At 43.0% G+C, this 22,983-nt stretch overlaps 1 long non-coding RNA gene across 1 annotated transcript; it reads left to right on the forward strand.

The window, feature by feature from the left end:
- Nucleotides 1-8,639: 8,639 nt before the first annotated feature.
- Nucleotides 8,640-14,723, forward strand: LOC111980316 (uncharacterized). Its single transcript, XR_011481779.1, has 3 exons — nucleotides 8,640-8,949; nucleotides 13,904-13,978; nucleotides 14,079-14,723. It is a non-coding gene; the product is annotated as an uncharacterized lncRNA (long non-coding RNA).
- Nucleotides 14,724-22,983: the final 8,260 nt, after the last annotated feature.

Genomic DNA, 22,983 nt, shown 5'->3' on the forward strand with positions numbered 1-22,983 from the left:
TTGGTGTTTAGCCAAATAACCTTTTCATAGGAATTGGCCCATAAATTACTGGCCATTGACTGTACATTTTTCATAAAGAGAAATTCCAATACTTATTATTGGAAATGACCTAATGTATATTCATATAGAACTACCATCATCATAGTCAGTCTCAATGCTTGGGCTTCTGAGTGGCACTGTGGTCTAAGGCACTGCATCTCAGTGCAAAAGGTGTCACTATAGTACCTGGTTCAATTCCAGGCTGTACCACATCTGGCTGTGATTGGGAGTCCCATAAGGCGGGGCACAATTGGCCCAGAGTTGTCTGGGTTTGGCTGGGGTAGGACATCATTGTAAATAAGAATTTGTTCTTAACTGACATGCCTAGTTAAACTTTTTTTATTTTTTTATGACAGTTACATTTGTGGGGCAATACTGCCTTCTATTGTACAGTTGTGGAACAGGTTTGCAGAGGGAAATACAGGGAAAACATGAGAATAAGAGAGCTACAGAGTAATGAGAATGGGGTCATTTGTTTTGTAGAAAGAGGTAAAACTGTTATTTTTCAATAGTCACTCTTCTCTTTGTATTACAGTATGTGCCCTTACAGACTGTAGCTACTCTAAAAGYAGCTACTCATGGCAGAGACACGTGGCAAAAATACAACACCAGACCTTGACATATTCCACAGGTTGATTCTCTCCCACAACACTTTGGGAAAGTTTCAAACATTTCCAGACATCAGTGTGTAAATTATTCAAAGATAATGAGAATGAGTAATGATGTCTTGAGATGGATTCCATATTTAATCATTAGGTTTTGAACTTGTTGTTTACTAGAGAACAAAGATGACGGTTACATAATATCAACTAATCTAGACATGTATAAAGAGGGTGTTCAGGATCCGGAAAGACACTTCACTACCGGGTTGTATAATACAGTGTAATGATGATGAGGGCTGTTTTAGTATCTCTGGAGTTACTTGTTTGTCTGTGTGGGACACAGGGACAGAAAGATGGTGAGGAGGTCAGGGAGAATTACATCCCTCAGCTGGGTATCAATAAAGAAGGACAGAGTCCGGTTGAGAGTGGTCAGATTGGAAGAAATGAAGTTGATACCTCTATTGAAAAACAGACAACCAACCAGTTTAAGATATGGAATGAGCTGAAAGAACTGAGAAAAATTGTGATGGATCAGAGAGTGGAGCTGTCTTAGGTGCGTTAGGATCACCCCTTTATTTTAAGAATGTGAAATGTCAGAATAATAGTAGAGAGAATTATTTATTTCAGCTTTTTTTCTTTCATCACATTCCCAGTGGGTCAGAAGTTTACATACACTTAATTAGTATTTGGTAGCATTGCCTTTAAATTGGTTAACTTGGGTCAAACGTTTCAGGTAGCCTTCCACAAGCTTCCCACAATAAGTTGGGTGAATTTTGGCCCATTCCTCCTGACAGAGCTGGTGTAACTGAGTCAGGTTTGTAGGCCTCCTTGCTCGCACACACTTTTCCAGTTCTGCCCACAAATTTTCTATAGGATTGAGGTCAGGGCTTTGTGATGGCCACTCCAATACCTTGACTTTGTTGTCCTTAAGCCATTTTGCCACAACTTTGGAAGTATGCTTGGGGTCATTATCCATTTGGAAGACACGTTTGCGACCAAGCTTGAAATTCCTGACTGATGTCTTGAGATTTTGCTTCAATATATCCACAATATTTCCCTCCTTCATGATGCCATCTATTTTGTGAAGTGCACCAGTCCCCCCTGCAGCAAAGCACGCCCACAACAAGATGGTGGCACCCCCGTGCTTCACGGTTGGGATGGTGTTCTTCAGCTTGCAAGCCTCCCCCTTTTTCTCCAAACATAACAATGGTCATTATGGCCAAACAGTTCTATTTTTGTTTCATCAGACCAGAGAACATTTCTCCAAAAAGTATGATCTTTGTGTGTGCAGTTGCAAACCGTAGTCTGGCTTTTTTATTGAGGTTTTGGAGCAGAGGCTCCTTCCTTGCTGAGCTTCCTTTAAGGTTATGTCTATATAGGACTCGTTTTACTGTGGATAGAGTACTTTTGTACATGTTTCCTCTAGCATCTTCACAAGGGCCTTTGCTGTTGTTCTGGGATTGATTTGCACTTTTCGCACAAAAGTACATTCATCTCTAGGAGACAAAACACTGAGAGGTGAGTGGTAGAACTGAGGACTAGCGATGCAGGTAAAATATGAAGATCACTTTGATGAACAATTCCTAAATCAATGATCACATCAATTCACAACGATAGCATATCTGTTGCCTTGGCCCTGAAGACCAGACTCAGTGCCAGTGACGGTATATTAGAGGAACTGCGTAGGGAAAAMTGATTGTCGGGTGCTCTTGCATGAATATTCAACCCAACCTCACATTTTATTCTTATTCTATTTATGAAGTTGGTGTTGTTCTTTTATTATTCGTTTTCATTTATGTATCTTATAGTGATCGAGACCAAAATAAGAGCCACGGAGGGTTACTTAGAGAAGCTGGAGAAAGACAAAGCAGGTGTAACGATCGTCTGTTGAATTAGGTGTGGACCAAAGCGCAGCGTGGTAAGTGTTCATGTTATTTTTATTTAAACAGAACACTAAACAAAATAACAAAGAGAATGAACGAAAACGAAACAGTCCTATTAGGTGCAGCAACACAAAACAGAAAACAACTACCCACAAACACAGGTGGGAAAAGTATGGTTCTCAATCATTGACAACGATAGACAGCTGCCTCTGATTGAGAACCACACCCGGCCAAACACACAGAAATAGAAAACATAGAACACAAAACATAGAATGGCCACCCCAACTCACGCCCTGACCAAACCAAAATAGAGACATAAAAAGGATCTCTAAGGTCAGGGCATGACAGCAGGTACAAATAAATAATACAGTAACACTTTCCAGACGTGTATGATTTTGTGATGATGCTTGTATTATGATTTTGGGACCATGCGTTTCTTTGTCAACATAACCTCAAGATATTCTTGCAATGTCTGTTTACTCTCAGCCATGGAGGCTAGGCTTGAGAAGCAGTGAGAGCCAGGTGGAAGATCAAAAGAGAAAGAAAGAAGCTGAATTAGGCTACTGATGACTATTCTTCTTAGCCTATCCCATGGCAATTTTCTATACTCAGACAGTAATGTCATTCATTTCAGCACAATCAACATATATATCTGCTGTGGAGGCCAGGTTGATAGCTATTGAGAAGAAAGTGGACTATCTGAAAAAGGGCAACTCATGTAAAAAATAAAAAAGATGCGGCTCATCCCCAAAACCACAATACATTCAGAACATTATCAACAGTTATTTGCATCATTTGGGATACTAAGAAGGTTAGGTCCATTACTTGTTACAAATATTATTTTATTTTAATGTTAGGATGATTTCTAAATCGCATTATCTGCATGTCAGTGCGATTACACACCTGTATAACGAGCAACTAGGAATTAGGAAAGCATGTACAGTACCAGTCAAAAGTTTGGACACACCTACTCATTCCTGGGTTTTTCTTTCTTTTTTACTATTTTTTTACATTGTAGAATAATAGTGAAGACATCAAAACTATAAAATAATAGATATTGAATCATGTTGTAACCAAAAAAGTGCTCAGCATATGTGGGAAATCCTTCAAGACTGTTGGAAAAGTATTCCAGGTAAATCCGGTTGAGAGTGAGAGTGCACAAAGCTGTCATCATGGCAAAGGGTGGCTACTTTGAAGACTCTCAAATATAAAACATATTTTGATTTGTTTAACACTTTTTTTGTTACTACATGATTCCTTATCTGTTATTTCATAGTTTTGATGTCTTCACTAATATTCTACAATGTAGAAAATAGTCAAAATAAAAGAAAAACCCTTGAATGAGTAGGTGTGTCCAAACTTTTGACTGGTACTGTATAACTGAAAACCTACTGACTTACTTAGTCCTCTTTATTCATATGTGGAACTTATGGCTTCCACAAGACTACACCTGCCTTTTTGGAGATGGTGTTCCATGACAGGTCACAGTCCTTCACGGTTATAACTGAATAGGTCTGTGCTAAAGTGAAACTTAATGAAAGTCTTACTCTACCCTGGTGGAAGCTATTACCACAAAATCATCATGAAATACAAAACAAGGAATGTGCATTGTAATAACAGATATACAGTGCATTCGGAAAGTGTTCAGACCCCTTGACTTTTTCCAAATTTTGTTACGTTACAGCCTTATTCTGAAATGGATGAAAAACATTTTTTCCTCATCAATCTACACAAAATAACCCACAATGACAAAGCGAAAACAGGTCTTTAGAAATGTTCAGACCCTTTGTTATGAGACTCGAAATTGAACTCAGATGCATCCTGTTCCCATTGATCATCCTTGAGATGTTTCTACAACTTGATTGGAGTCCACCTGTGATATAAGGTCCCACAGTTGACTGTGCATGCCAGAGCAAAAACCAAGCCATGAGGTCAAAGGAATTGTCCATAAAGCTCTGAGACAGGACTGTGTCGMGGCACAGATCGGAGGAAGGGTACCAAAACGTTTCTGCAGCATTGAAGGTCCAAAAGAACACAGTGGCCTCAATCATTCTTAAATGGAAGAAGCTCGGAACCACCAAGACTCTTCCTAGAGCTGGCCGCCTGGCTAAACTGAGCTCCAGAGTTCCTCTGTGGAGATTGGATAACCTTTCAGAAGGACAACCATCTCTGCAGTACTCCAACAATCAGGCTTTATGGTAGAGTGGCCTGACAGAAGCCACTCCTCAATAAAAGGCACATGACAGTCCATTTGGAGTTTGCCAAAAGGCATCTAAAGGACTCTCAGACCATAAGAAACAAGATTCTCTGGTCTGATGAAACTAAGATTGAACTTCTTGGCCTGAGCATCACGTCTGGAGGAAACCTGGCACCATCCCTATGGTGAAGCATGGTGGTGGCAGCATCATGCTGTGGGGATGTTTTTCAGCGGCAGGGACTGGGAGACCCAGCCAGAGCCCGGACTTGAACCCAATCGAACATCTCTGCAGAGATCTGAAAATAGCTGTGCAGCGACGCTCCCCGTCCAACCTGACAGAGCTTGTGAGGATCTGCAGAGAAGAATGGGAGAAACTCCCCAAATACAGGTGTGCCAAGCTTGTAGCATCATACCCAAGACTCAAGGCTGTAATCGCTGCCATTGGTTCTTCTACAAAGTACTGAGTAAAAAGTCTGAATACTTATGTAAATGTGCTATTTCAGCTTTTTAATCTTTATAAATTTGCAAACATTTCTAACAACCTGTTTTTGCTTTGTCATTATGGGTTATTGTGTGTAGATTGATGGGGGGGGACAATTTAATCGGTTGTAGAATAAGGGTGCAACGTAACAAAATGTGGAATAGTCAAGGGGTCTGAATACATTCCGAATGCACTGTATGTTGCCTCATGTTACTTACTGTATATTGTCAATTTCTTTTGATTCTTTATTCACAGACAGACCAAATGTAGCATTCTCTGCCTCACTGGGAATCAGTGGAGAATTGGGACCCTTCAACAGTGGAACCACCATGGTCTACAAAAACATACAGTGGCTTGTGAAAGTATTCACTCCCTTGGCATTTTTCCTATTTTGTTGTCTTACAATCTGGAATTAAAATAGATTTTTTGGGGGGGTTTGTATCATTTGATTTACACAACATGCCTACCACTTTGAATATGCAAAATATTTTTTATTGTGAAACAAACATGAAATAAGACAAGAAACGGAAAACTTGAGCGTGCATAAGTCAATACTTTGTAGAGCCACCTTTTGCAGCAATTACAGCTGCAAGACTCTTGGGGTATGTATGTCTCTATAAGCTTGGCACATCTAGCCACTCTGATTTTTGGCCATTCTTCAAGGCAAAACTGTTCCAGCTCCTTCAAGTTGGACTGGTTCCACTGAGTACAGCAATCTTTCTGTCATAACACAGATTCTCAATTGGATTGAGGTTTGGGCTTTGACTATGCCATTCCAAGACATTTAAATGTTTCCCCTTAAACCATTCAAGTGTTGCTTTAGCAGTATGCTGGGGTCATTGTCCTGCTGTAAGGTGAACCTCCATCCCAGTCTCAAATCTCTGGAAGACTGAAACAGGTAGCGCCATCAATCATTCCTTCAATTCTGACAAATTTCCCAGTCCCTGCAGATGAATAACATCCCCACAGCATGATGCTGCCGTTTTGGCGAACACCAAACGTGTATGCTTATTTTTTTCTTTAAGCAATGGTTTGTTATGGTGCCATATTCTTTCCAATTTTTAATAATGGATTTAATGGTGCTCCGTGGGATGTTCAAAGTTTCTGTTATTTTTTAAATAACTCAACCCTGATCTGTACTTCTCCACAACTTTGTCCCTGACCTGTTTGGAGAGCTCCTTGGTCTTCATGGTGCCGCTTGCTTGGTGGTGCCCCTTGCTTAGGGGTGTTGCAGACTCTGGGGCCTTTCAGAACAGGTGTACATATATGGAGATCATGTGACAGATCATGTGACACTAAGATTTCACACAGGTGGACTTTATTTAACTAATTATGTGACTTCTGAAGGTCATTGGTTGCACCAGATCTCATTTAGGGGCTTCATAGCAAAAGGGGTGAGTACATATGCACGCACCACTTTTCCATTTATTTATTTTGTGAATTTCTTGAAAATACTATTTTGTKTATGTCCATTACATGAAATCCAAATAAAAATCCATTTAAATTACAAGTTGTAATGCAACAAAATACGAAAAACGCCAAGGGTGATGAATACTTTTGCAAGGTACTGTATTCAAACATCAGCAACCACTACCACCCAATTACAGGTATAGTAATGTCTTCACAAGAATGTGTACTGAAGCACACAGTTATCTGATTAATAAAACACTAAACTGGAGCTCATCTCTATGTTAGGAATGATCTCTCTCCTTTAATTCCCTCTGATACAGATATCTTCTCTGCGCCAGTGAGAGGGGTCTACTACTTCAGATTTACCCTTTGTGGTATTGGTACAAACTGGATGGGTGCTTTGCTTTATAAAAATGTCAGTATAAAAAAGTCAGTATTGTATGTTGATGAAATCAATAGCGGTGGGCATAAAAAGGTTTGTGTCTAATGCAGCTGTGCTACATCTGGAGGAGGGTGATGTGGTATACATGAAAACCAGTGAGAGGGCTTATGATGTTTCAAATAACCGTACTATCTTCAATGGCTTCCTTCTCTTCCCAATGTGAAATGAACACCATGTTGTGATGAGAAGCTTCACTAAAGTGTATTGATGCTGGGGATACCACTCGAATATGACCAGTGTAATTTACTCTCACTAATAAATGCAAGATTGACAACTATACAACGTGATACCTTTGTGATTCAATATTATTTTGGTCAACATCTGGGGTTTCCTGGATATATAAAATGTAAACATATTGAAATAACTTCGTATCATAAGCATGTGTTTGTGGAGTTGTTCAGAGGGATGGTACCGTATATTTTGAAACAGTAGATGGCAGCAATACCCAATAAAACAATCACTGCCTGCACTAASAACTCAGAATAGGGGTAATAACAATGATAAGACATGGATATAAAGCTGCAATTACCTCAGAGTTAAACCATGTGCCATTACACTGTACATTGATCATGGTGATTGCGCTGTAAAAAATAATAATCTGATTGTCAAATACTATTTCAGTTATACAGTATAATCCTGATTCCCCGCATAGTGAGAACATTTGTTTGTGAAGTTGAATATTGGATTTCACTGTTGCTTTATATGAATTGTGTTGTTAATAATTCTGTCAAATATGTTATATTCTGAGAGAGTATTAAATATGTGTAGCGGGTACTGTAGTTAGATTGTGTCACAACGTACTATGGACATACACAGTCCATGGCAGAAATATTAGCTCCAGACTATTGTAGCGAATGGTGGGGCAGGGAAGTGAATCCGGGTCGCTGGCATGAAAAGGCAAAAACCATACGTATCGCGCCAACCGGATTAACCCTATGGTGGAAATTGTAAAGTGGTTCATATAGCAAGGATCGCTACAATATCATCATAAGCAGGACAAGTCATCAGAATATTAGAAAAAAACACAGTTTAAAATTAGCAAAAAATGTATTTTTCTTTCTTGTATCACAAAATGAACTAAAAAGTGTACAATGCAGAAACTGCTGTCACCCCATCACCCACATGATGTGTTGAGAGACACAGGGTAAAATATCATGTCTTCTCTGCTGGTGTGATACCCTGCAGCAATTTGCCTTATCTTGTTTTTCAAGTCTGGTGGTACTTTTCACCCAGTCCCTTCCCTTGTGATTTTAGTCACTTCCTTCTGTCTCACTCTCTTTCTCTCTCCTTCCCCTCAGATGAATTTCGGATGCCAGTCACCCAGCCATAGTTCTGTGTGTGCGCATGAGAAAGGGAATAGTGAGAGAGAAAGAGAAAGCGAGAGAGAGAGAGGGAGGAAGAGAGGAAGGGAGAGGGATAGTTGGACAGAGTGCTGAACGTAGGGCAGTGCATCATTGTGTTATGATGTGAACAGGGAGGTAGGAAGGAAGAGAGGGACCAAAATAAGAGGAGGAGAGAGGGAATAAACAGAGAACGCAGCTGGACTACATGTCTAGTCTGAGGGAGCCAGATTAGTGGTGACTCAGAGCTTTTGGAATACTTACCAGAAGGGAATATGGCTTTGCACCACTGTTAGACTGCATAGTGTATGCTCATGTGAGTTTGTGGGTGCCACGGAGGGACTGAAAGGGAGAAGGAGTTCAACCTCATCAAAAAAAGAGTCATTCAGTGCCCCCCTCCTCAAAGACTTTGAGCAGAGGAGTACAGAGGAGGGGGGCAAGGTGGAGAGGAGGCCAGGTGGAGAGGTGGACCCCCATGTCTGGACCCAGAACACCGAAAGGACAAAGTGAAACGTGCCACAGCTCAACCCAAGGTTTGACAAACGCTGACAAATGGTAAGTCACCTGAACATGCTTAGTGACCTGGTCAAGATTGACTGTGAAGGCAGGGGACAGGTTCGTCATTGCTCTGTCCTGGATATAAATCCGCTAGCCTTTATATAGTGATGATGAGAGGACACTGTTTACCCCTCTTTTACAGTGTCAGAAAGGGAATTATTGGCAGATTGATCAACTGTGTATGAGGAGGGGCTAAGGCATTTGTCACGGAATGTTCCGTAGTGACATCAAATGGGGTCAGTTGGGACTACAACCAACTGACATCTACAATGTGACAGTTAAAGAGTGGTGCCTGCAGGCACAACTGATTAGATGATCTGCCTGCAATTCTGACAGCGCTGCATGAAGCCTGGGGGGTGAGGGTGGGCTGTGGGACAATTTTTTTTTTTGCATGCACACACTCAGTCACACACACACACAGCTATCTTGAGGTATTTTACTGTATCAGCAAATGCAAACTCACACATTGTTTTAGGCACACACACTGCCTCTTATACACACTAAACTCGCACACACACACACACACACACAATTGTCCTTGCTTTGGCCACAAACTATAGTTGCATGCATCAGTCAAATAAAGACACACATACACACTCGGCTACTCTGGCATTTACTGCGTCAGTTAAATGCACACACAGTCACTGATTCATTTCCCCTTGTCAGGCTTTAATAAGTCGTTAGCATAAATTCATACATTATCCCCCCGCCCAAGGTGGGGACAGGACGGTGTGAGAGGATGCCCATGAGGGAGACAGAGAGAGAGGTCACCACAGGAGTCATGCTGTGACTAGATGATCTCTGTGAAATATGACCTCTGAAGGAAACAGAACCTGGGCAGACCATGCTTTTATGTTCTGAATATAATGTGCTGAATCCAGTAAGGTTTTCCTTTGACTAAAATTAAGCAAGGGTCAAAGGAAGGACTCCAAAGACTGTGTTTCTTGACTGTCATGCACCCCCCTGTCCTGCTCTGTGACACCTTGGTGTTATGAGGGTACTGTAATCCAGCTCACAATACTAAAACAACCTCTTCTACATTTTCTGACATAATATTGTCTCACATTGTCAGTGTAGGGTTTATCTCTCACATTGTCAGTGTAGGGTTTATCTCTCACATTGTCAGTGTAGGGTTTATCTCTCACATTGTTCAGTGTAGGGTTTATCTCTCACATTGTCAGTGTAGGATTTATCCTTCTAAATTCTTTCATGTTTGTTCTAGCTTGTGGTAGATGAGAAAAGGTCCATTATTCATGACTATCTCCAATTTGCTATCAAGGCTTTAGACCTTTGCTTGTCCTCTATTTCTGATGCGTATGGGCAGCTCTGGCAGTGTCCTTGATTTGTACTTTGTTGGAATCCAATTGTTCTGCCCTGGTACAGATTCCTTTCACAGTGCCTTATCAAAATGAGACATCCTAATGTGCTCTTTACAGTAAACTAACCTTGACTTTCCCATAGATGTGATGGTGATGGTGGACACAAGCTCTCCTGGGTTTTCAGGCAACTGAGTCAGTCGGCCAGGTGATGGGGAGACGGGCGGCTGACCTGACCACTCCTGTGCCAGTACTGGGAGTTCCTGCCCTGGTGGGGGTGCGTGGTTGGAGTACAGCAGGGGGGGAGAGGGCTGGGGGAGTGCTGCCACTGACATGGGGTCCCCAGTGCAGCATCGGAGTGCAGACTTCACCCGGCGTGAGAGCTCCACCCATCCTGCACAGGACAAAACTAACAGGCACATTCCCCAGTCAATCAGAAAGAAGCATTACTCCTACATGCAATGGCTACATCCCAAAAGAGGCAAAGGAAGAGGACGGAATCAGACGGACTAAGAGTGTCAGACAAAGAGGTGTTCTTTCAAAACAAAGGAGTTTAGATTCCAAGACCAAAAAGGGTGTGACATTTGAAGAGATTTCCAGTGAGCTTACAGAGAATTTGGTCTTCAACCAATGGAAAAGTGGGACTTATTGCTATGCCCGAGCAATCAAGACTAACCCACACCTATTAGGGGGCGTGGGGAACGGCAAGATCAAAGGGAGGCGGGACTTGCGCTACACAAATGGCAGCATCGTTGACTCGGAGGCTATAGGAGGGATTTGTATTGATGGCAGTGATGAGGCGGAGCCTGTCTCGACCATGTCCTCTCGAGGAAGGGACCAATCAAAACCTAAAGAACATTCTGTGGCACATTCATATTGTGGGAATGCAAAACAACCACCTGCTCCCCCACCTCTCTGGATGCTCCAGCAAATGTGCAGACACTGTGGACAGAGACAGACTGTGGTACCTGGAGCTGGAGATGGAGATGCCAGTCTGGAAGTTAAGAGCCCTTCCTCTGCATGCCCTGAAGGAACAACAGCCATGAAAACACCTATTTCACTCACAGACAGAAACCACCTTCTCCCTTCACATACTGAGAAAGAAAGGAACTCTACATGCTCCACTCCGAGGCTTGCAGACAGGGATCTGTTACAAAGACAGCTGACACAAACAGAATCTCAATCCACCCACCCCCGCTGTAACCCCCCTATTCACAACAATAAAGACAGGAAGCCCAACCTGCCTGCAAACCCAGCGCCTGCATGGAAAACCAAAGATCTGAAACAGACTAATGGTTATACCTCACATCATACATACCCCCTGCATACCTCTATCAGAGCCCCAGTAGAAACCCTAGTTACACCTTCACATACACACTCAGACAAGCCAACCTGCCAAAGAACCATCTTACACACAAAATCTATAACAGTCACTAAGGCAACTATTGAACCCAGGCGTGCAGATGCCAACACCTTTGAGACCCCATCTCACTGGAGTAAGATTCCTCGACCRAAAATACTCAAAATGTATCCTCAGATCGCAATAGCCACCAGGGCAAACACGCCACGCACACACCGTAAACATCCAAAGACACCCACACACCCAAATACACAGCCCAACCCATCAAACACATCATGTACATCTACTCACCCGTACCCTCCAAACACACCATACAGAACCTTTCCTCCAAACCATGTTAATCCATCCCATGTTATTACAGCCCCTAAGCCTGAAAACACAACAACACAGTCTAACACTGCTACAACATTACATAGAAGTGCATCCCCTTACCCTGCTAACACACACACAGCTACACCTCCCACCCCTGAAAGCACACCGACGACAACCACAACACTCCTAAACAGTGCTACTAAAACGATACATAGAACAACACTCTCTAGCCTCGCTAACACATTACACATAGCTACAACTCTAAAAGCAGCAAACACACCATGCAAAGCCCCTCTCTCTTACCCTTACAACCCATCACACACAACCACTCCCACAAGCTATTATAACCCATCACACACAACTACTCCCACAAGCTATTATAACCCCTCACACACAACTACTCCCACAAGCTATTATAACCCATCACACACAANCTATTATAACCCATCACACACAACTACTCCCACAAGCTATTATAACCCCTCACACACAACTACTCCCACAAGCTATTATAACCCATCACACACAAATACACCCACAAAACCTTTGTTCCATACCCTTAACCTGTCAAACACATCACACACACCTAGTTCCCCTGACTCAACTAATGCATCCCCCATAACACCCCCTAACGTTGATAACGCATCACATACAACTATATCCTCTCTCTCTTCAAATGCCTTATACACAACTACGCAGCATCAGTCCTCATCCACGTCACTGACGATCTGTAGACCACTGATCATGACACAGACACACAACAATAAACCACCTGACCCATCAAACAGATCAACCACTAACACACAGAATAACAGCACATTTATAAATACACATATTGAACAAACCGCTGCCCTTCACACCAGCTCTCATAACAGATTTGTTGTTGATCCAATAATGCATGCAAATGTATATGCCAAAGTATTGTCTCTGTCTAAMAAAAGTAGACACTGTACTCCTGTCATCGTATCACAGACACATCAGGAAAGACACTCTGGAATATTCAATGCATCACAGGTCACTAACCTTCCAAAACACATCACTGAAATACAGATAAACAAAGAATGGGAACAGCAGGGACACATTGTCACACAACATCAGGGAGACCTTTTCACAAACCTAAAACCYGGATCTGAGTGTCACAAAGAGCACATTCCCTCCAGCGTGTTACATACACATGCAAATACCACATTTAGATTCAGCCTTGACAGGCAGATATACACAAATTATGCTCCACCTTCCAGCACACCACAGACACAAACAGATCCTAAGCCCCTCATTGCATCACAGACAAACACTACTGCACATGTCAAACCCATCACCGAAACACCAACCCACATAAACACAGACTTCCGTTCCACACCAACCCCACACAAACGCACAAGCCCCACACACCGACTCATACCACAGGCCCGTCCATACACAATCACTGAGCTCCTCACACACAAAGCCATAAACCCCAAGTACAACCCCCTTTTGCCACCATCACGCATGGCACACCTAGCATCCTACACCCCCACCCATCCCAATCAGACACACCAGATGATTCATCCAGTATTTTTGTTGTCAAGTACCATCCCACAACCCTCCCGAGACGACCCTAGGCTGGCTCACTCCCACCCGGCTGATACAGACCTGCTGCTGCTGCCCCCCTCCCCACAGTGCAGCAGGCCAGCCCCTCTCCAGAGGAGGCTGCAGTGTGTGGAGGCCAGCCTGGCAGCCAACCAGGACAGGATCACTACACTTCTCAACATTATCCAAGACCTTGAGATGAGCCATGCTCTCAACAAGGGGTAAGAGATAGAGGGGAAGAGAAAGAGAAAGCCAACGTGAGAAAGGGAAGAAATAGAAAGGGAAGTAGAAGGAGTGAGTAGAGAAAGTGAACGGCTGACATTACAGAGAAGAGGGAAGGAATTAGAGAGAAGCCTCTTGTGTTCTAGTTACCATCTCCTGCTCTTTGTTTCAGTCTGCGATGCTACAGGACAGGCCAGGACGTCCGGGAGTGCTCCACCTGTCAGAAGACTGCTTGTATCGTATATAGGTGAGACACAGGAAGCATGGTCAGATCGGCGGACTCTTTCCTCCTGTTTTTGCTTTCCTCCTTTTTCACCCTCTCTTGCTCTATTTCTCTATCCCTGCAGTGTGGAGTATGACTTCAGGCAGCAAGAGAGACGTTTCTTGGAGGTTTTGTATCCTCAGAGGGCTGACAACAACACTCCTCCCTCCCTGCCCCACAACAGCACCCTGCTGACGAACGCCATCACTAAGACCATGACCAAGTCCAAGGTTAAAAGCAAAAAGTTGTGCAAGATGCTTTTCCAATGGCTGCCTAGGAAAATTCAGCGAACAAAGTCCTCCTTTCACCAACTCTCTCCAGATCATTTGAATTCCYAGCATGTTATTCATGAGGTATTGAGGTATCCCTGTAATATAAGATCTGATGGTGTGTTCAAGACAACTGTGAACTCTGAAAAATACAATGTCAAATCAAGACGTCAGTGATCTTCAGGTCGGAAAGTCAGAGCTCTTGAAAGAGGCTGAGTTCCTGAGTCGGAATTCTGAGTTAGACGAACGTTCCAAACGATTTTTCCCTGTTGGAGCAAGTTTTTCTGAGAGTTCCCAGTTGTCTTGAGCATACTGAAGTCGGAAGTCAGAGATTTCCAAGTTCCCAGTTAATTTGAACTCGGCATGATGTCCCTATCACAGCAAGTAGCACTTGTCATTGTAGAAGACACCTACATCCCTTCCTGTCCATATGATGGGTGTTCTGAAATCTGATTTGCTCCTTAATGGCTGGTTGATACCCTATTGTCCAATCAAGACATAGCATGAACAGGAATTGCCCTTAGTAACTACAGACCTTTGCCCAGTCTAGCAACAGTCTATCATATGGAGAAAACTTCATCCCTCAGGTTAAAATCATGAACTTTCATCCAAAGCACATGCACTAGTTGTTGAACTAGATACGACATCCAAAAGTTTGCTAGATTGCAATCACTATTTTCAGAGCCTATTGTAGATGATAGTCCATATTCTATAGTATTTTATTGTAGCTAAGCATCAAATTAAGTGTTGCAGTCCTCTTACAGATTCCCCTACCAGCTTATCCCAGGGTCAATGTATATACATCATATTTTTTAGAAATAAACCAAAGCCCACAGTACATACTGTAAACATTTTCTTTTCATGTGTGATTAAAATTGCTTATCGCTGACATCGATGTCTATCCTTCCTTGTAAGTAATATAATCTCTTACATAAAACACACATAAGGTGCTGGGACATATACAGTGGGGAGAACAAGTATTTGATACACTGCCGATTTTGCAGGTGTCCTACTTACAAAGCATGTAGAGGTCTGTAATTTTTATCATAGGTACACTTCAACTGTGAGAGACGGAATCTAAAACAAAAATCCAGAAAATCACATTGTATGATTTTAAGTAACTAATTAGCATTTTATTGCATGACATAAGTATTTGAAAACTACCAACCAGTAAAAATTCCGGCTCTCACAGACCTGTTAGTTTTCTTTAAGAAGCCCTCCTGTTCTCCACTCATTACCTGTGTTAACTGCACCCGTTTGAACTCGTTACCTGTATAAAAGACACCTGTCCACACACTCAATCAAACAGACTCCAACCTCTCCACAATGGCCAAGACCAGAGAGCTGTGTAAGGACATCAGGGATAAAATTGTAGACCTGCACAAGGCTGGGATGGGCTACAGGACAATAGGCAAGCAGCTTGGTGAGAAGGCAACAACTGTTGGCGCAATTATTAGAAAATGGAAGAAGTTTAAGATGACGGTCAATCACCCTCGGTCTGGGGCTCCATGCAAGATCTCACCTCGTGGGGCATCAATGATCATGAGAAGGTGAGGATCAGCCCAGAACAACACGGCAGGACTTGGTCAATGACCTGAAGAGAGCTGGGACCACAGTCTCAAAAAAACCATTAGTAACACACTACACCGTCATGGATTAAAATCCTGCAGCGCACGCAAGGTCCCCCTGCTCAAGCCAGCGCAAGTCCAGGCCGTCTGAAGTTTGCCAATGACCATCTGGATGATCCAGAGGAGGAATGGGAGAAGGTCATTGTGTCTGATGAGACAAAAATAGAGCTTTTTGGTCTAAACTCCACTCGCCGTGTTTGGAGGAAGAAGAAGGATGAGTACAACCCCAAGAACACCATCCCAACCGTGAAGCATGGAGGTGGAAACATCATTCTTTGGGGATGCTTTTCTGCAAAGGGGACAGGATGACTGCACCGTATTGAGGGAGGATGGATGGGCCATGTATCGCGAGATCTTGCCAACAACCTCCTTCCCTCAGTAAGATCATTGAAGATGGGTCGTGGCTGGTCTTCCAGCATGACAATGACTCGAAACACACAGCCAGGGCAACTAAGGAGTGGCTCCGTAAGAAGCATCTCAAGGTCCTGGAGTGGCCTAGCCAGTCTCAGACCTGAACCCAATAGAAAATCTTTGGAAGGAGCTGAAAGTCCGTATTGCCCAGCGACACCCCGAAACCTGAAGGATCTGGAGAAGGTCTGTATGGAGGAGTGGGCCAAAATCCCTGCTGCAGTGTGTGCAAACCTGGTCAAGAACTACAGGAAACGTATGATCTCTGTAATTGCAAACAAAAGTTTCGGTACCAAATATTAAGTTCTGCTTTTCTGATGTATCAAATACTTATGTCATGCAATAAAATGCTAATTAATTACTTAAAAATCATACAATGTGATTTTCTGGATTTTTGTTTTAGATTCCGTCTCTGTTAGGAATTTTATGAATAATGACTAAAACTATGTCTACATTTAGATGAAACTATAACTAATTGAACTCTGCACAGTATTATTATTACATCTGATTAATAATGTTAATTCATAAGGAAGGGATTAGGTAGTATGAAGAATGAGGATAAAAACACCATTCAAACTTAGTCAGAGAGATTTGTGCTGTGGGTTATAAAGTAAGCAAAAAGGGTCGTTAAACTATGGTTGAACTGACCCAACTTAGCCCTGAGATGTTTAGATAAGGCAGTGAGTAACTTTTTAGGTCTTCCATTATCTTGAGTTGTCTGCTAAAGTGGTAATAAATTATAGTGAGCCTTCAGGAGAATAAATGATATTGTGTGTCATGTGTGTGCGCTGGGGAGTTGGAATTAACTTTTGAACCTGTTTTATATTGGTCRAGAGGAGGAGATTTATTCTGTAACCAATGACGTCATATCTTGTATATAAACTGTTGTTTATGGTTAAATGGGAGCGTGCTCCGAGAATAAATATTATTATCTAATTTTAATAAGACTGTATCCTGTCTATTTTATGTTAATAAGTATCTTACAAATTCTTATAAATAGACAGATTGATTTTAATTAATAAGTACATAGAGGAATTATTTAATTCCGTTGACAGTTTCTCACAGTTGAAGAGTACCTATGATAAAAAATTACAGACCTCTACATGCTTTGTAAGTAGGAAAACCTGCAAAATCGGCAGTGTATCAAATACTTGTTCTCCCCACTGTACAAGGACTCACGCATGGTGCTACACAGGAATCCACCCATCAAACTCATGCATACTGTAGTCATCCAGGTCCCCTCTGTTCTCTGACCTGACACTGTTAGACAGTTCTCAGCAGCCAGCTGGTCCTGGAAGTGGAGAAACTTTCATTCTCTTTAATCCCAGAGGGGATGAAGCTCGTGCAGAAGGTCTCCAAACCCCCAAACAATCTAAAGCCTAACAGGGGTTCTTAAAATTCCACAGAGTTAAACAAAGGCAGGATGGAACCCTGCAATGAAGCATGGAAATCCCACAATAAAATGTTCCATGGGCACATGCAGATACACATGTGTGCACCACAGCACATACACACTTACTGTATTCATGCACACACAACCTCCTACACCAAAAGCACCAAATGGCAGGCTCCAATTAAGCATTAATAACTTTAGCTCATGCTTCTAGTTAATGTCTCTGACAAGTAAGGAGCTGCCTCGGGGAATATGCCATTTTGGAAAAGTCTGATCTCGACTCAGAGATCATGAAAGACAAGGAGAGACATCTTGTTAGAGTAGTCCTGTCAGACAAGGGCTGTGTATTGTTGTGAACTCTTTTTTTGGGAAGCCCTGGCAGCTATGCCAGCCTTGCTGCATGACGAGGACAAAGTAGTGCCCTCTTACCCCTCTCATACTCACTCTCACACACTCCCTTTGGCTTCAGAGCACTGCTAGCACTGGAGCAAATGGTGTGTRTTCTTTCATGTTGCTAGCAGTGGAGAAAATGGTGTGTATTCTTTCATGTTGCTAGCAGTGGAGAAAATAGTGTGTATTCTTTCATGTTGCTAGCAGTGGAGAAAATGGTGTGTATTCTTTCATGTTGCTAGCACTAGGGAAAAAGGTGTGTATTCTTCCATGTTGCTTTCCCTCATGTTGTTTATCCAGAACAAGCCTCATCTCTTAAATGTCAACACAAATGGCAGACTATTCATCTATTCATCTTGTACTGTGTCTGATGCTAGAGAGAGAGAGCGAGAGAGAGAGATGGAGACTCAAATTGTATGCAAGGGTAGAGAGGAAAATAAAATGTTGTTGTGTGTGCTTTAGGCTGGTGCAGTTAAACAGATGTGACGTAATACAACTCTGTTGAAGTTTTAAGTGTTCATGTCCTGTCAGATGTCAAAGCAGAGAACTGTGAGGAAGCTCATCCTTGTCCTGCTCTGTTAGCACACGATCCCCACGAACCTCCAGTTCAAACTGCCTTTGAGATTAAAGTTTTGGTAAAGAAACATTCTATTGGAAATGAGACAGCTAGCTATAAAGAGAATGCAATTATCCTACTAGGATCAAAGAGAGACCATAGTAACTGAAACAGGGCCATGCCTCTTAAAAATAACTATAGACTAAACTGCTTTCCTGCTTATTGCTTATTTCTTATTACTGCATTGTTTTAACAATACACCCATGGGCTGTAAGGTTTTCACTGAGACACTAAACAATGATGGATCGACAAAAAGTATTTCAGTTATGACCTGTGGCAGACTACAGAATGCGCGTTTGTGTGTGTGTGTGTGTGTGTGTGCGTGTGCGCGTGCGCGTGTGTGTGTGTCTGGGAGGCATTGGTTTGGGGGAGTGTATTTTTAAGCACATTCTTGTAATGGTGCCGAAAGGTATGGCCGGTGTTTTACGTGCTCCTGAGCAATTGTGCTATTTTGTGTGTTTTCTTTGCATTGATCCTAACTTTTTTTGTATGTAATGTTTTGGCCATCGTTTCATATGACTGAAAAGAGCATCTGGACATCRAAACAGCAATTACTAACCTACATTTGGCTGAGGACTTCTATTTCAACGAATCAGAGTTGGAGGACATAATGCTCATTCCAGATCAGCTTCATTAATAAGTGCATTGATGTCGTAATCCCCACAGTGACCATACATACATATCCTAACCAGAAGCAATGGATTACAGGCAACATCCACACTAAGCTAAAGGCTAGAGCTGCCGCTTCAATGAGCAGGACACAAATCTGGACGKTTATTTTTTTTAAACTACGCCCTCCGATGAACCATCAAACAGGCAAAGCATCAATACAGGACTAAGATCGAATCCTACTACACCGGCTCTGACACTCGTCGGCTGATGCAGGGATTGCAAACTATCACGAATTACAAAGGGAAAGCCAGCTGTGAGCTGCCCAGTGCCTACAAGGCGAGCTAAATGCCTTCTATGCTCGTCACTTGGAGGAGGCGGCGCTATAGAGGTCGGCGTGCGGGATATCTAACAAGACTGTGACCGCGAGTGGATAAATCGCCATTACCCTCCGTTCTATTGGCGAACGTGCAATCATTGAAAAATATCAATCAAATGTATTTATGTCACAAAGTGCTATACAGAAAACCAGCCTAAAACCCCAAACAGCAAGCATGGTGGCTAGGAAAAACTGGATGAGCTCAGTTCGAGACCATCCTATAAATGTGATCTGAAGAACTGTAATATCCTGTGTTTCACCCAGTCGTGCCTGAACAAGGACATGGAAAATATAAATCTAGTTGGTTTTTCTATACATCTGCAGGACAAAACAGCTGCGTTCGTTAAGCTGAGGGGTGGGGGGGTGTTTCTATGCCAACAATAGTTGGTGTGTGATCTCTAATATTAAGGAAGTCACGAGGTTCTGCTTGCCTGAGTTAGAATACCTGATGATAAGCTGTAGCTATTTTCGTAGCTGTCTATTTACCACCATAAACCGATGCTGGAACTAAGACCGGACTCAACGAGCTGTATAAGGCCATAAGCAAACAAATACATGTTCACCCAGATGTGGCGCTCCTAGTGGCCGGGGATTTGAATGCGGGGAAATTTAAATACATTTTACCTAATTTCTACCAGCATGTCTCCTGTGCAATTAGAGGCAAAAAACTCTAGCTCATGCATACAAAGCTCTCCCTCGCCCTCTATTTGTCAAATMTGACCATAACTCCATCCTGCTTAAAACAAAAACTCAAACAGGAAGTACCAGTGATGCACTCAATACAGAAGTAGTCCGATGAAGAGGACACTAAGCTACCAGACTGTTTCGCTAGCACAGACTGGAATATGTTCCGGGATTCATCCGATGGCATTAAGGAGTTTACCACATCGGTCACCGGCTTCATTTATAAGTGCATTGATGTCATAGTCTCCAAAGTGACCGTACGTACATATCCTAACCAGAAGCTATGGATTCCTACTACACCGGCTCTGACACTCGTGACATGTGGCAAGGATTGCAAACAATCATGGATTACAAAGGGAAACCCAGCCGTGAGCTGCCCAGTGATGCAAGCCTAATGCCTTATATACTCGCATTGAGTCAAGCAACACTGAACCATGCATGAGAGTACCAGCTGTTCTGGATGAGTGTGTGATCAGGCTCCCCGTAGCCAATGTGTTGTAAGACCGCTAAGACCTTTAAACAGGTTAACATTCACAGGGCCACAGGGCCAGATGGATTTCCAGGATGCGTACTCCGAGCATGCGCTGACCAGCTAGCAAGTGTCTTCACTGACATTTCCAACCTCTCCCTGACCAAGTCTGTAATACCCACATGTTTCAAACAGACCACCATAAGTAACCTGTCTAAATGACTATCGCCCATTAGCACTCACTTCTGTAGCCATGATATGCTTTCAAAGGCTGGTCATGGCTCACATCAGCACCATCATCCCAGACATCGTCAACTCACGCCAATTCGCATACCACCCCAACAGATCCACAGTTGATGCAATCTTTATTGCACTCCACATTACCCTTTCTCACATGGACAAAAGGAACACCTACGTGAGGAATGTTCATTGACTACAGCTCAGTGTTCAACACCATAGTGCCCTTGGACTAAATACCTCTCTCTTCAATTGGATACTGAAACTTTCTGATGGGCCGCCCTGAGGTGGAGAGTAGGCAACAACACATCCGCCACGCTTACCCTCAACACACGGGCCCCACAGGGGTGCGTGATTAGCCTGTTCACCCACRACTGCGTGGCTGCACACAACTCCAACACCATCAGTAAGTTTGCTGACAACACGGCGGTGGTAGGCCTGATCACAGACAACAATGGGAGGAGGTCAGAGACCTGGCAGTCTGGTGCCAGGACAACAACCTCTCAATGTCAACAAGACAAAGGAGCTGATCGTGGACTACAGGAAAAGGAAGGCAGAGCGCTTCAAATTTCTATCATGGTTCAAACACAACAACACAGTCGTGAAGAGGGCACAACAACGCCTCTTCCCCCAAGATTTGGCATGGGCCCTCAGATCCTCAAAATGTTCACCAGCTGCACCATTGAGAGTATCTTGACTGGCTGCACCGCAAGGCACTACAGAGGGTAGTGTGTACGGCCCAGTACATCACTGGGGCCAAGCTCCTGCAATCCAGGACCACTATACCAGGCGGTGTCAGAGGAAGGCCCTTAAAATTGTCAACACCTCCAGCCACCCAAGTCACAGTCTGTTCTCTCTGCTACCGCATGGTAAATGGTACCGGACCAGGTCTGGGAACAAAAGGCTCCTGAACAGCTTCCACCCCAAAGCCATAGGACTGCTGAGAAGTTAATTAAACGGCTACCCATACTTTCTGCTCACTCCTTACCTACATTTWAATTTTAATTTGTAATTTTTTTATTTCACCTTTATTTAACCAGGTAGGCCAGTTGAGAAGAAGTTCTCATTTACAACTGCGACCTGACCAAGATAAAGCAAAGCAGTGCGACAAAAACAACAACACAGAGTTACACATAAACAAACGTACAGTCAATAGGAATAGAACCATCTATGTACAGTGTGTGCAAATGTAGAAGTGTAGGGAGGTAAGACAATAAATAGGCCATAGAGGCAAAATAATTACAATTTAGCATTAACACTGGAGTGATATATGTGCAGATGACGATGTGCAAGTAGAGATACTGGGGTGCAAAAGAGCAAGAGGATAAGTAACAATATGGGGATGAGGTAGTTTGGTGTGCTGTTTACAGATTGGCTGTGTACAGGTACAGTGATTGGTAAGCTGCTCTGACATCTGATACTTAAAGTTAGAGAGGGAGATATAAGACTCCAGCTTCAGCGATTTTTGCAAATTGTTCCAGTCATTGGCAGCAGAGAACTGGAAGGAAAGGCGGCCAAATKAAGTGTTTACTTTGGGGATGTCCAGTGAAATATACCTGCTGGAGCACGTGCTATGGGTGGGTGTTTCTATGGTGACCAGTGAGTTGAGATAAGGCRGGGCTTTACCTAGCAAAGACTTATAGATGACCTGGAGCCAGTGGGTTTGACGATGAATATGTAGTGAAGGCCAGCCAACGAGAGCACACAGGTCGCAGTGGTGGGTAGTATATGGGGCTTTGGTGACAAAACGGTTGGCACTGTGATAGACTGCATCCAGTTTGTTGAGTAGAGTGTTGGAGGCTATTTTGTAAATGACATCACCAAAGTCAAGGATAAGTAGGATAGTCAGTTTTACGAGGGTATGTTTGGCAGCATGAGTGAAGGAGGCTTTGTTGCGAAATAGGAAGC

Source organism: Salvelinus sp. IW2-2015, linkage group LG20 (assembly GCF_002910315.2).
Source record: "Salvelinus sp. IW2-2015 linkage group LG20, ASM291031v2, whole genome shotgun sequence".
Lineage (NCBI taxonomy): Eukaryota > Metazoa > Chordata > Actinopteri > Salmoniformes > Salmonidae > Salvelinus > Salvelinus sp. IW2-2015.